Here is an 11,478-nt window from a genome sequence, read left to right as displayed (position 1 = left end):
AATTTAATTTGGTAAAAAGGTAAAAATAAAAAAAAATATACTTTAGAAATTGTCAGCCTAACCCCTATAAAGCCTATATATATATATATATATATATATATATATAGAAGCACAAGTACTTTTAGTTTCCTATATTTTATAGGAAAAAGAATTCAAAGATTCTTTCATATTTCTGTCAGCCGCCTAACTTCATGCATGAGCTTTTTTTCTTTTTTCTTTTTATTTTTTTTATTAATTTTATAATTTGGGCTTCAGTACTACTTTTTTGGGCCAAGGGGGTGGCCATGGCCCACCCAGGCTTCCCCCTAATTCCGCCCCTGAATCAAATCATATAATACCAATAATCAATCATATACATATACGAACTTGATCACACGAATTACAATTATAAAATTTACACACAATAATAATATAAAGTGCAAATAATAAATCATATCACACATAATAATATGAAATATCAAACATGTCCAAAGTTTCGTGTGATTACCTTGTAGATCAAACTACTTGATCGCACAACCAAACTTCGTGAACTAAATTAACAGTATTAGGAAATTAACGGTATGTTTGGATAGAAGGAAATGGAGGGAAAGGAAGGGAAGAGAAATGGAGAGATGTAGTATCTTTCATTTGGATAGCAAATGTGGAAGGAAGAGAATTGGAGGGGAGAGAAATGGAGGGGAGAGAAATGGAAGGATTAAATTGTAGAAAATTAATCCCTCCAACAATGGAGAGAATTGGAAGGAAAACTCACCATTTTTCCCTCCCCTCTCTTTCCTTCCCCTCCTCTTCTCCTCCCTCCACTTCTTTTCCTTCCCCTTTCTTTATCCAAACAAACTGTAAGTGTTTGGAAGAATATGGGAAAATAAAAGGAATCAAAAAGCATAATTGTAAGTCATACATGAATAAGGCTAAAGATTTGGGTTTCATATATGAACTTCACGCTCAAAAAAAGGGAACGACAACTTTTTTTTTTTTTTTTTTTAATAAAATAATAATGTAGGGTTAAAAGATATAAATACTATCAAATAAGATAAGAAAATAAAATTTAAAGTATACAACTCTAATTTTATAATTTGTAAAATCATAAAATATACATGTATTACATCAAAAGCCGGCGATCATCCGTCGGATCTCTACAAAGCGGTGGATTTTGGGGCATTTCCAAAATTTTCCAGAAATTCAACTCAATTTCTCACTCGCTAGGTAATTACTCCTTGTTTCATTGACTTTAATTGCTTAATTCTTTCGATTATTTGCTTTTTTTTGGGTAAAATTTTCAATTGAGAAAATTTGCAAAGCTGAATTGGTTTATGGTGTAATTTGGGAGAGAAACGGATGAAATTTTGAGAAATTGATGGCTGAATGTTGCTATTTCAGGATAGGTTATCGTTAATCCTTTCTGAGTTGTTTGTGATTCTTTTTGTTGGTGTTTGATTATATTGTTGGGGAATTGAACTGGGTATTTGTTTAATTTTTCTTGTGTTCGTTTGATTTTTTCGTTGGGGGGGTTGAATTGGGTTAATCATTCAATTTGATCACAAATTTTCAATTAATTATGCCAAGCCCTAAGAAGAATATGGAAAATAAGGGATTTTTCTCTTCTATGACTTCTAACTTATCCATGTTCAGTAACGCCATGCATAGATCTGTCAATGAGTATTTCCTCTTTTTTGTTGCTTTTTCAAGCATGTTTTTTTTTTTATTTCTATGCTTTTGAATGTTGTTATATATGCGTAATTTTAATCACTTTCTTTATCCTCCAGTACCATCCATTTTGATTCATTGGCGCTCGTCAAGTTTTGCATTAATGGTAGTATAATTTGATTTTGATATGCGTTGGTTTTATTGATCTCGGGTGTTTGTTATAGGTGTTTCTCGTGATTCTATGCACAAGAGACGTGCCACTGGTGCTAAGAAGAAGGCTTAAAGGTAGAAGCAAAAGTAAATTTCTACTTTTTTTCTCGGTTGTTTTTCCATTTTATATATTGGGTCTTGATATGAACTTGGAAATTTTCAAGTTTGAAATTCTGGGCTAAAATATTTTTCTGTGCAATTGATTCAAGTTTGAAGTTCTTTTAGATATGTTGATGAAATGAAAATTAAGTTGCTGAATTACTTAGGTAGTAGTTAAAACTTGTTTTGATTAATATTAAAGCTTATTTAGTTCCAGGGAACTTATCTGATATAAGCTAGTATAACTGTATAAAGGGGGTTTTTTTCTATAAAGTTGGTATTCTTGTTGTATGTATGATCTTATATGATAGTAATTGGTGGTTCAATTATGCTTGCATTTGTATAATAGATCATCTTCTCATAATATTGAATGCAGCCTAATTTTGTGCATTTAGTTGTTCTCTAACATGTATTCGTACGCCAATTTTTTTAAAAAATCGTCAGTATATAAAAAGTAAGGGTATTTTAGGTGGATAAGAAATTGGTCAAGAGTTAGCTAGCTGATAGAAAAAAGTTTGAATTTTAGTATTCTGTTAACCTTATTTACAAGTCAGTGTATTAATTCTAGTTATGGTGCTAATTTGTACTGTAGCAATTTCAGTTACATGTCAGTGGAGTTCTAGTTGTGAGCATGTAAAAGATATTAATGTGCAATTTTATCTCATAAGAAGGAATAACAATGACTAATACAATTATATTTATTGTAAATGTCTTCATTTCTTATTGTTATTCATACTTTAAAACAACCTTCGTCGAGTAATTGTCAAAAAAATGATGCTAAAGTTTACAAATGAAATATTTTTGTATGACGTTATAGTCTTTATATATGTTTCTTTTATATTTATGTGGTTATAATATACTATTAAAGACTATGAAATTATTTACTAATTGTAAGGAATATTTCAAGCATTACCCCAAACTTGAACCCCACTGTGATCCTACACTTGAGCATGGTGGCGTCCAAAGGGAAGGAAGCTAGAGCAAAAGAATCGCCAACAAGTTTTAGGAACTTGTAATCCGTTCACAGGGTGAAGGTTACACCCCTTAACGATCCAGGAGATCGTTAACTCCAATAGGTCTGGAACCATGACTGGTGTTCGGGGATGAAGGTACAAATCCAATCTAAAAGAGAAAGGACCTGCGCTAATAATAGGCCTCTACTTTATTTTTCTCGTATTCATGTGCGCTTTCTGACTAACATGCAATCAACGTAAACCTGTTTATCTATGTTGGTTGAATATTAATGTACAAATAAATCCATTATTGACGAACACGTCAAATTATAATCATACTAGCCCTAAACAAGATTATTAATTATCTTATTAAGCGTGATTACAAGTACCAATTCCCTTTAAACATGCATAAAAGGCGTGATCAAGCAATAAAAATATAATATCAAGCAACATAATAATAACAATAAATCATAATCATGAATAATAACAACAATTATAATCATCAAAATAATAATCATATTAAAGCATAATATTAATAGCAAGATTACGCGTGGAAAATTATTCCCTTTAATATTAATAATCATATTAAAGCATAATATTAAAATAAGAAAACGCGTGGAAAATTATTCCCTTTAAACATGAATAACTGGCGCGTGTTTGGCGCTGCAGTCGTGTTTTAATAATCATTGGCGATCAATTGAATTATAATCATTTTAACCTAAATAAGATTATTAATTATCTTATTAAGCATGATTACAAGTACCAAATTCCCTTTAAACATGCATAAAAGGTGTGATCAAGCAATAACAATAATAAGCATCAAGCAACATAATCATAAATTATAATCATAATCAAAATAACAATCATAATTAAAATAATCATGTTAAAAATAAAGCATAATATTAATAGCAAGATACTAGGCATGATATTAAAAAGATTAATAATAAACCCTAGCATGTCACTAAATATAAAAGAATAACATGATATTAGGAAAGACAATAAAAGGCTTCATAGAAATCATAATAAGCATATTTGATATTATAATCTTTACCCTAGACATGATACTAGGAATAATTGTTGTTATTCAAAACATCAAACATCCTAACATGATATTAGGAATCAAAATAGGAACCTAGACATGATTTCTATATAATTTCAATGAAACAATTAAAGTACTTACTTGAATGTCTTGTATCTCTTTTTAATAACAAAATATACACGTTAGTAACTTCAAGGAAAATAATAATCAAAACAATTAAATTAAATAATTGAAATAGAGATTTATGACCAAACCCTCGGAAATTAAAACCTTTCACGTCTAGGGCGAAGGCAATTTCGAACAAAGCTAGGTGTGTCTAGATCTTGTGAATGCGGAATTGTGTTTGTAAAAAAGCTAGTTTAGAAAATAGAGACAGAGAATATCAAGAATTTCTTGATGAGAGTTGGCAGAGAAGATTGATGAGAATTGATGATTCAAAACGGAGGTTTTAGGAGGCTATTTTTAGAGAAAATCAGCCGAATATGATAAAAAACAAATCAGAGTATCGAAAAGAATAAAACACAACTGCAGCGCCAAACACGCGCCTGCTGTCATATGACACTAGAAATAATTTTTCACGCGCTTTCTTATTTTAATAAAATTTAAGCGTACGAGAGGGCAAAACTATATTTTCCTTAAAAACATTTCTTTTATTCTAATTAAAAACTCCTAAAAAGTCAATTAAAGTCAATTTATCAATGCTAATTAAATTAAGATTCTAGAAGTTTATAATCAATCCTAATTGCATTAGGAATGATAAATCAATAATAGACCCTCCTCTAGATCATTGGGCCGCATATAAATATCTAACCGGACCCAGTTTAGTAATTTGGTCATAACTTCCTCATTATTCATCGGAATTGGGCTTATAATATATCGTTGGAAAGCTCTTTTTGAACCTCATCCAACTACATCATTATTGGACCCTTTCCATATTCCAAAACAAACTGGATTGACTGTTTTCTTAAAATAGGTTTTCAAAAACAGAGAGAAAGAGAAGAAATAAAAACTAACCGAAACACTAGACTTTCCACACTTTCACTTCATTCGATTATGATTCGACGTGAAAGCTAAATATATCAAATGGAGAAAAGTAGCCTAGGGCGCTCACAATACTAGGATAAAATCAAATGGAATTCTAGGATAAATTAGAATGAGGGGAAAATTTGAAATGTCAATATGATAATGGAATGCTAGCCATAGCTACACTAGCCTTCGGTGCTGTTAGGTACACTAGTCTCCCTTGGACAAAAAGAAATGAGGTAAGAATTTGTTGTGTAATATAATACATTAGTAACTTGAAGCAACTAGAAGCGTGCAATCTAATGTGATAATTGAGTAAATTGAATGATTTTAAGTTGACTTATTCTTGCGATGTACTGTTCTTCTAAATAAAATGGGGATGTCATGGACGTTCTTTGTCTCCTGCTTCTAAATAAATATATGTGTTTTTTAGTGTAAACATTTCTTAGCTGGATCATCGTTGAGTTTTGTTGCTATGTTTTGTAAAGTGCCCCTTGGTTGTCCATTTCTTCCTATAAGCTGCTTGATCTTGCTGTTATACCTACAACAATCTCACCCTTTTATTTTCTCACATCTTGGACGTTGGCTTCAAAATCCTTGCATCCATACATTCTGTCATGCGATTTTTCTAAAAGACTACGTAGTTCCTGCAACTGTTAAAAATAAACTGTTGGTCTGCATATTCTAATGAAGAATATACTTGAAAAGTTAGATAGTAGAGCCAAAGATACCTGTTCTAACAAGGACTCTCTTTTTTTTTTGATGCCTTCTAGCTGAACTTTTAGATTATGAATTGAATATGTTTTAGAGTCTTGCATAAGAGTACATGTTTGGGGATATATAGTCAGCCATGTAAAAAAGTAATATTATTATCACTTTCATGCTAATATAAGATTTATAATGATGGCTTATCTAAAGCCAATGAAGCCAGTTATTGTAGGAAGCTTTCTCACTCATTTGTGGAGTTACGGGAGTATATAATATATAGGTACAAATCTATATAATCTTCTTGCAACTACAATAAAAAAAAAAAAAAAAACCACAGATGTTATCACATATAATGTTATTAAATTAGTATTAATACATAATATCATCTTTTTGTTATTTTTACTTAATATTACTTATGTATATTTTTATGTATTAGTGGTCAACCTTAATCTTATGGTTGGAATGTGTGAGGTTAATTGATCTTTATATTTTGGTTTTGTTTATATTAGTATGTTTGTTGAGGTTCTTGTTTCAGATCCTTTTAGATTATATAATGTGATCCATTGTTTGGCAAGTGGTCTAGTTAGTCCTTGGTGTTTACTTGATCTTAACATTTCTACTCGTGTATGGCAGGTTGCCGAATATTACTACAGGCCTGACTTGAAGCAAGCTGACCTCGGAAGGTTGAGCATTGTGAACAGAAGCCTTCAAGTTGCCAAGTTTGGTGTTAAGAAGAGGAACAAGCAGCCACCTAAGCTCTGTGGCAGGAAGTGAATTAGGTGTTAAAATTTTGTCATACTTTTGAGTAGTAGTTTCGCATGACTCTTGGACTCAATCTCCTATTTTGAGAAATAGACTAGGTTTCAAAAAAAAATTTGTTGTTTCTTGGTTTTTTTTTTTTATTTTTTTTTATTTTTTTAATATTCTTATGTTCAAATGTACTTGTTAAAAATTGTGAAATAAATAAAAATTTACATTGAATAATGAAGTACAAAATGGTGACAGCCTGGCAAATTATGTTCGGATTTTTTTTATAATTTGGGCTAAATGTATTTGTAACGGGCAGTTGAAATACCTGTAACAAATAACCCAGTTATTGGTAACGGGCGTCTGACATTTCCGTTACAAATAATGGGTTTTTTGTAACGAGCAATTTACTTGTCCGTTACAAATAACCCGTTATTTGTAACGGGCATTTTACATGCCTGTTACAAATAACGGGTTATTTGTGAAGAGCATTTCACCTACCCGTTACAAAAAAGTACTTATTTGTAACGGGAAGTGCCCGTTACAAATAATATTGTCCATCCGTAACGGTCGCTGCCCGTTACGGATGGGCTGTTTTTGCTCGTTACGGATAGCTATTTTTCCACTAGTGTCTTCTGTGTTAAAGCGCCATAAGTCTTCATCATTATCATCGTGCTCCACGTTTATGAGAGGTTTATCAATTGCCATGATTCTCAATTGGGAGGCATCGATTGTAACGATGATAGCCTTCACTTGTTGGTGAAGTGATGAAGGGACGACCTTAAGAACATGAAGCCAAGGGCGTCCCAACAATAAGTTGAAAGAAGCCTTGATATCAACCACTTGGAAGGTTGTAGCGTGTTCTATCACTCCTGTTGTGACATTCATAATAATAGTCCTAAGAGCTTGGCGACGAGTATTGTCATAAGCTCTTATTCCTTGTGTGGATGCAGACAGGTCTTCTTCCCTTATCCCCAACATCCTCGCAGTTCGTAGTGGGCAAACATTAATTGCTGACCCATTATCTATAAGAGTCATTGGGACATTCATTCTTTTGCAGATTACTGTGAGGTTTAAGGCCTTATTGTGTCTTTCACCTTCTAGAGGTAAGTCCTTGTCAGAAAAGGTGATTAGATTAATGGGACTTGGAAGATCACTCGTGAGAAAATTAATTATTCCCTCAGGAGTGGTTTCTAAATCTATCCCTACTGTAGCCAAAGCATCCATTACTGTGATTCTGTGTTAACGAGATGTGGCTAGTAGTTTCCATACGTTCATTTCAACCTTATTCTTTTTTAGTTGTTTGACAACATCGTTGTCTTCTATGATTGGTATGGGAACTTGTTGAATAGTAGGAATAGGCTGTGTAATAATGGGAGGTTTACACTCTCCCTGATCTTGTAAGAACATCTATGGGTGAATCTCCTTCATCCCAAATTTCATCTACTAGGTATATTGTGGAAAGTGGGGTTTCCTCCACATATTTGAGTTAGACATCCTCATCATCACTCTCCCGTTGATGCTAACATTTCTTTCTGGTGGGATTTGGACCAACTTCTTACTGTCAATCAATCTTTGGATTAAATCTTTGAATTTAAAACATTGTTCTATGGTATATGACAATAGAATTCATATGTCCTTTTCAATGATTCAAATGGTCTTGGTCCGTGAGGTTTGATCTTCCCACTCTCAAAGAGTATTTTAAACATGTTTGCATAAGAAGTCCTAATTGGAGTGTAAGAATTGTCACTCCTTTTGGGTGCTTTGACTACTTGGAGAGAAAATGGTTTTCTCTTAGTAGCCTGTGTAGGTGTTGCCTCTTGAATCTCATGTTTATTTTGAGTCATATTTATGTGATCAAGGGCCTCGCGACAAATGACTATTGCTTCCTTCACCAGTTGTGTGAGGATCCATACTTCCTCTTTTATGGAAAGTCGTTGACTTTTAGGAAGATCCACTACTAAAAGAATGGGAAAAGAGACCCATTGAAATATGCTTGAGAGACCACTTTTGGACGGGTCTCTATCTCAAGGGTCTCTTTGATTAAAAAACCCTTTTTTTATGAGGGGTTTGTTTGTGTGGACAAAGAGACCCGTTGTCAGTGACAATGGGTCTATCATTTACGCGAAGAGAATAATAGTTTCGAAGAGAAAGAGATCCGTTGTTTGATATAAGGGGTCTGTTTAGGTGTATAAAATAGACCTGTCAGGTCAAATAACGGGTCTATTTGTTCTTTATATTTTGAAAAAAAAATTAATTTTTTTATTTTTTTTTTGCGTTTTGCGTTTTGCATTTTAATTAATTTTGTTTTTATGTTCTATACAAATTGGCAGAATTGAGGAGCCAAATTATAAATTGGTATTAGTAATTTGTACACTTAATTTGTATGTAACATGCAAATTACACTTCAAATTGATGAGAGGAAAAAAAATAAAATTCAATGAACATAAAATCCCAACAAAAAAATTGTTTGAATTTATTGAAATTTACAATTACAATTACAATTACAATTACATTAATTAGACTTGAGTACTCCATTTGCTATGTTCTTTGTTTGAAGGTAACGACATCAAACAGATCTGAAAAAACAAAATTAATATAATGAATTTTATAATTGAGAATTCCATATAAACAAATTAGAAATAAAAATGACAGACAAAACTAGGCTTACGTCAACCGATCTTCGGTGAGCAAATTGGATTGCTTGAATGCCCTTTCCTTATAAATGAGCAGATATATAGAATACCCTGTTCAAGTAGAAAAAGAAATGAAATACTCATGAATAATGTAACTAAAATCCCAAAAAACAATTATAATAGAATAGCCCCAAATTTTACATTTTAATAAATGAAAAAATATTTCAATATTTTAATTTGATAGGGAATATTCATAAAGTTTTCATAATCTAAAGGTTTGAACATATCAATACCACCTTTGACATCAATTGTGTTGTCTAATAACCTCACAAAACGTTCAATTGCCACACTTTGTATATCATTAGTGTAGTAAGGTTCTACTGATACCGAAAATACTTCAATCATACAACCTGTTTACATAATTAACAAAAGCAAATTAAGCAAGAAACCAAGAAGAAAAAAAAGTTGAGCAAATTAACTAGAAGAAATTGTTTTCAATTACTCAATTTACTCAGCTACTAAATCAGCCACAACTTCATAATCAAAGCACATAACCTTACATAAAATCAACAGCAAACTAAAATCCTAGAAAATTCAAAATTCCACACAAACAGAAAAATTAATTGAAACTCGTAGAATTATAAACTCGTAAAATTCCAGACAAAGCTTCGAAAGCCGACATGGTTGGGCGCTGCTGCGGTTCCGAAGGAGGAGTGTGAAGCATGGTGCGATTATTTAAGTTTTAATTGGTGGTGATGAAATAAACAAGGAGGCGTTGAGGAGGAGATGGAAGCAACATTTTTTGCTCCAAGAGAAAAAAAAATATGAGAGGAGAGTGAATGAGAATAGGAAAGCGGCGTGAAGGAGGTAAATTGAAATGGGGAATATGAAGAGAAAGAAATAGGGTTTTGTTATCAATCCTTTAAGTGATGGGCCCTTACACATATATGAGACCTGTTAAGTCAATTACAGGTCTCTTATTGTTTTTCCTCCATTTTTTTATGGGCCCTATGATACATAAGAGACCCATTATCTCTAATATCAGATTTATTATATCTTCTTCTTTTGAGACGACTGCTCAGAATCACTAACCGCCCATACTCCTTTTCTTTTCTTGCTCTCTTCTTTTTTCTTGGCCGGCTGTCTTTCTGCTTGTCAGACTTCTTAGAGTGCGACTGGTTACCAGGCGAGTAGAGGTCGGTTGCTTGAATATAGCTTTCCGCCTCCCTCAGGGCCGCTTGTAGTGTGAAAGCCCCTTTTCTGACTTGGTCGAACTTAAAAGTAGATCCGTCTTGTAGACCCTTGAAAAAGTCTGTAAAAGCTACCTCGTCAGACAGTCCTTAAATCTGAATTCTAATCAGATTGAACCCCTTGACATAGGAGCGCATTCCTTCTCTCTCCCCCTGCTTAATGGTGCTCAAGTCTAGACTTGTTTTCTTCGCAGGGATGTTCATCGAGAAGTTGGAAGCAAATAGGAAGGCAAGCTTCCTGAAACTATCAATGGACCCGGCTGGCAAGTTGCCAAACCATTGTTGGGAAATGCCCTTCAATGTAGCCGGGAAGCATCGACACCAAGCGGCATCATCCAACCCCTGTAAGTACATGAGGTTGGTGTAAGCCATGAGGTGATCTTCTGGGTTGGAGGTACCGTCATAGGTGCCTACCAACACATTTTTAACCTTGGCCAGCTGTGCCGCTTTGGTTATTTCCCGGGTGAACGCAGAAGGTTGTTCACCCAAGCGGAGCAGACGAAGTAGCCAATCCAGTGGCTGGACGTTGTTGTATGTCGCCTGACCTCCGAAGAGGACCGACTGCATGAAATAGGGAGAATACTGACCGTAGACCTGAGAAGGTACATACGGTGCATTCCCAATCATCTGAGGACCAGAATGGACGATATTACCGCCTGTTTGGCTCTCATGCAAGGAAGGTACATTCCCTGCAGAAGTGTTGTTGAAGCTGTCTGGAAAGTTCGACGTAGAAGCCGACTCAGACAACTGTTTATTTCTCTTGCGGGTGATGATCTCCCGGGCGTCAAGAGTTGATTTTTTGCTTCCCACCGGCTGTTGAGTCCGGCGGGGATTATTGGCATTCCTCTTGGGCAGAAGAATTTTGGACCAATCAATGGTCCCGGCTGCCTTCTCCTTTGGATGAGGAGTTGGCTGCCGATCTCTGACTGACTTCCCCTTCTCAAGAGGAGTCTTTTTTTCCGACTGACCCTTGCTTGGGCCAGCCTGGCTCTTGGTGATCAGATCCTTAATTTCACCCTTGAAACCTGTCATGAATTTCATGAATTCGTCTCGAGTGACGGGAGCTGATCCACTAGCCGTATGGGTTTCCCCTTTCGGCTGCCCAGGGGGTCAATTTGTACCCGCCTGGCTGGCACCCCGCTCCAGAGTGTCTATGGGTCGGATGCGCT

General features: G+C 34.3%; 2 long non-coding RNA genes across 2 annotated transcripts; one reads left to right on the top strand and one right to left on the bottom strand.

Annotated features, from left to right (window-relative positions):
* The first annotated feature begins 774 nt into the window (after positions 1 to 774).
* On the top strand, positions 775 to 7,009 carry LOC145594169 (uncharacterized). The gene is made up of 3 exons (XR_014102826.1): positions 775 to 1,203; positions 1,869 to 1,929; positions 6,310 to 7,009. It is a non-coding gene; the product is annotated as an uncharacterized LOC145594169 (long non-coding RNA).
* A 1,845-nt stretch (positions 7,010 to 8,854) lies between these two features.
* Positions 8,855 to 9,926, bottom strand: LOC145594124 (uncharacterized). The gene is made up of 3 exons (XR_014102821.1): positions 9,356 to 9,926; positions 9,095 to 9,170; positions 8,855 to 9,002 (listed from the first exon to the last, which is right to left on the bottom strand). It is a non-coding gene; the product is annotated as an uncharacterized LOC145594124 (long non-coding RNA).
* Between the last annotated feature and the right edge of the window lie 1,552 nt (positions 9,927 to 11,478).

This window comes from Chenopodium album, chromosome 1 (assembly GCF_948465745.1).
Source record: "Chenopodium album chromosome 1, dcCheAlbu1.1, whole genome shotgun sequence".
In the NCBI taxonomy this organism is placed as follows: Eukaryota; Viridiplantae; Streptophyta; class Magnoliopsida; order Caryophyllales; family Amaranthaceae; genus Chenopodium; species Chenopodium album.
Note: the sequence above shows the minus strand (reverse complement) of the source record. Positions and strands in the feature narration are given on the sequence as shown.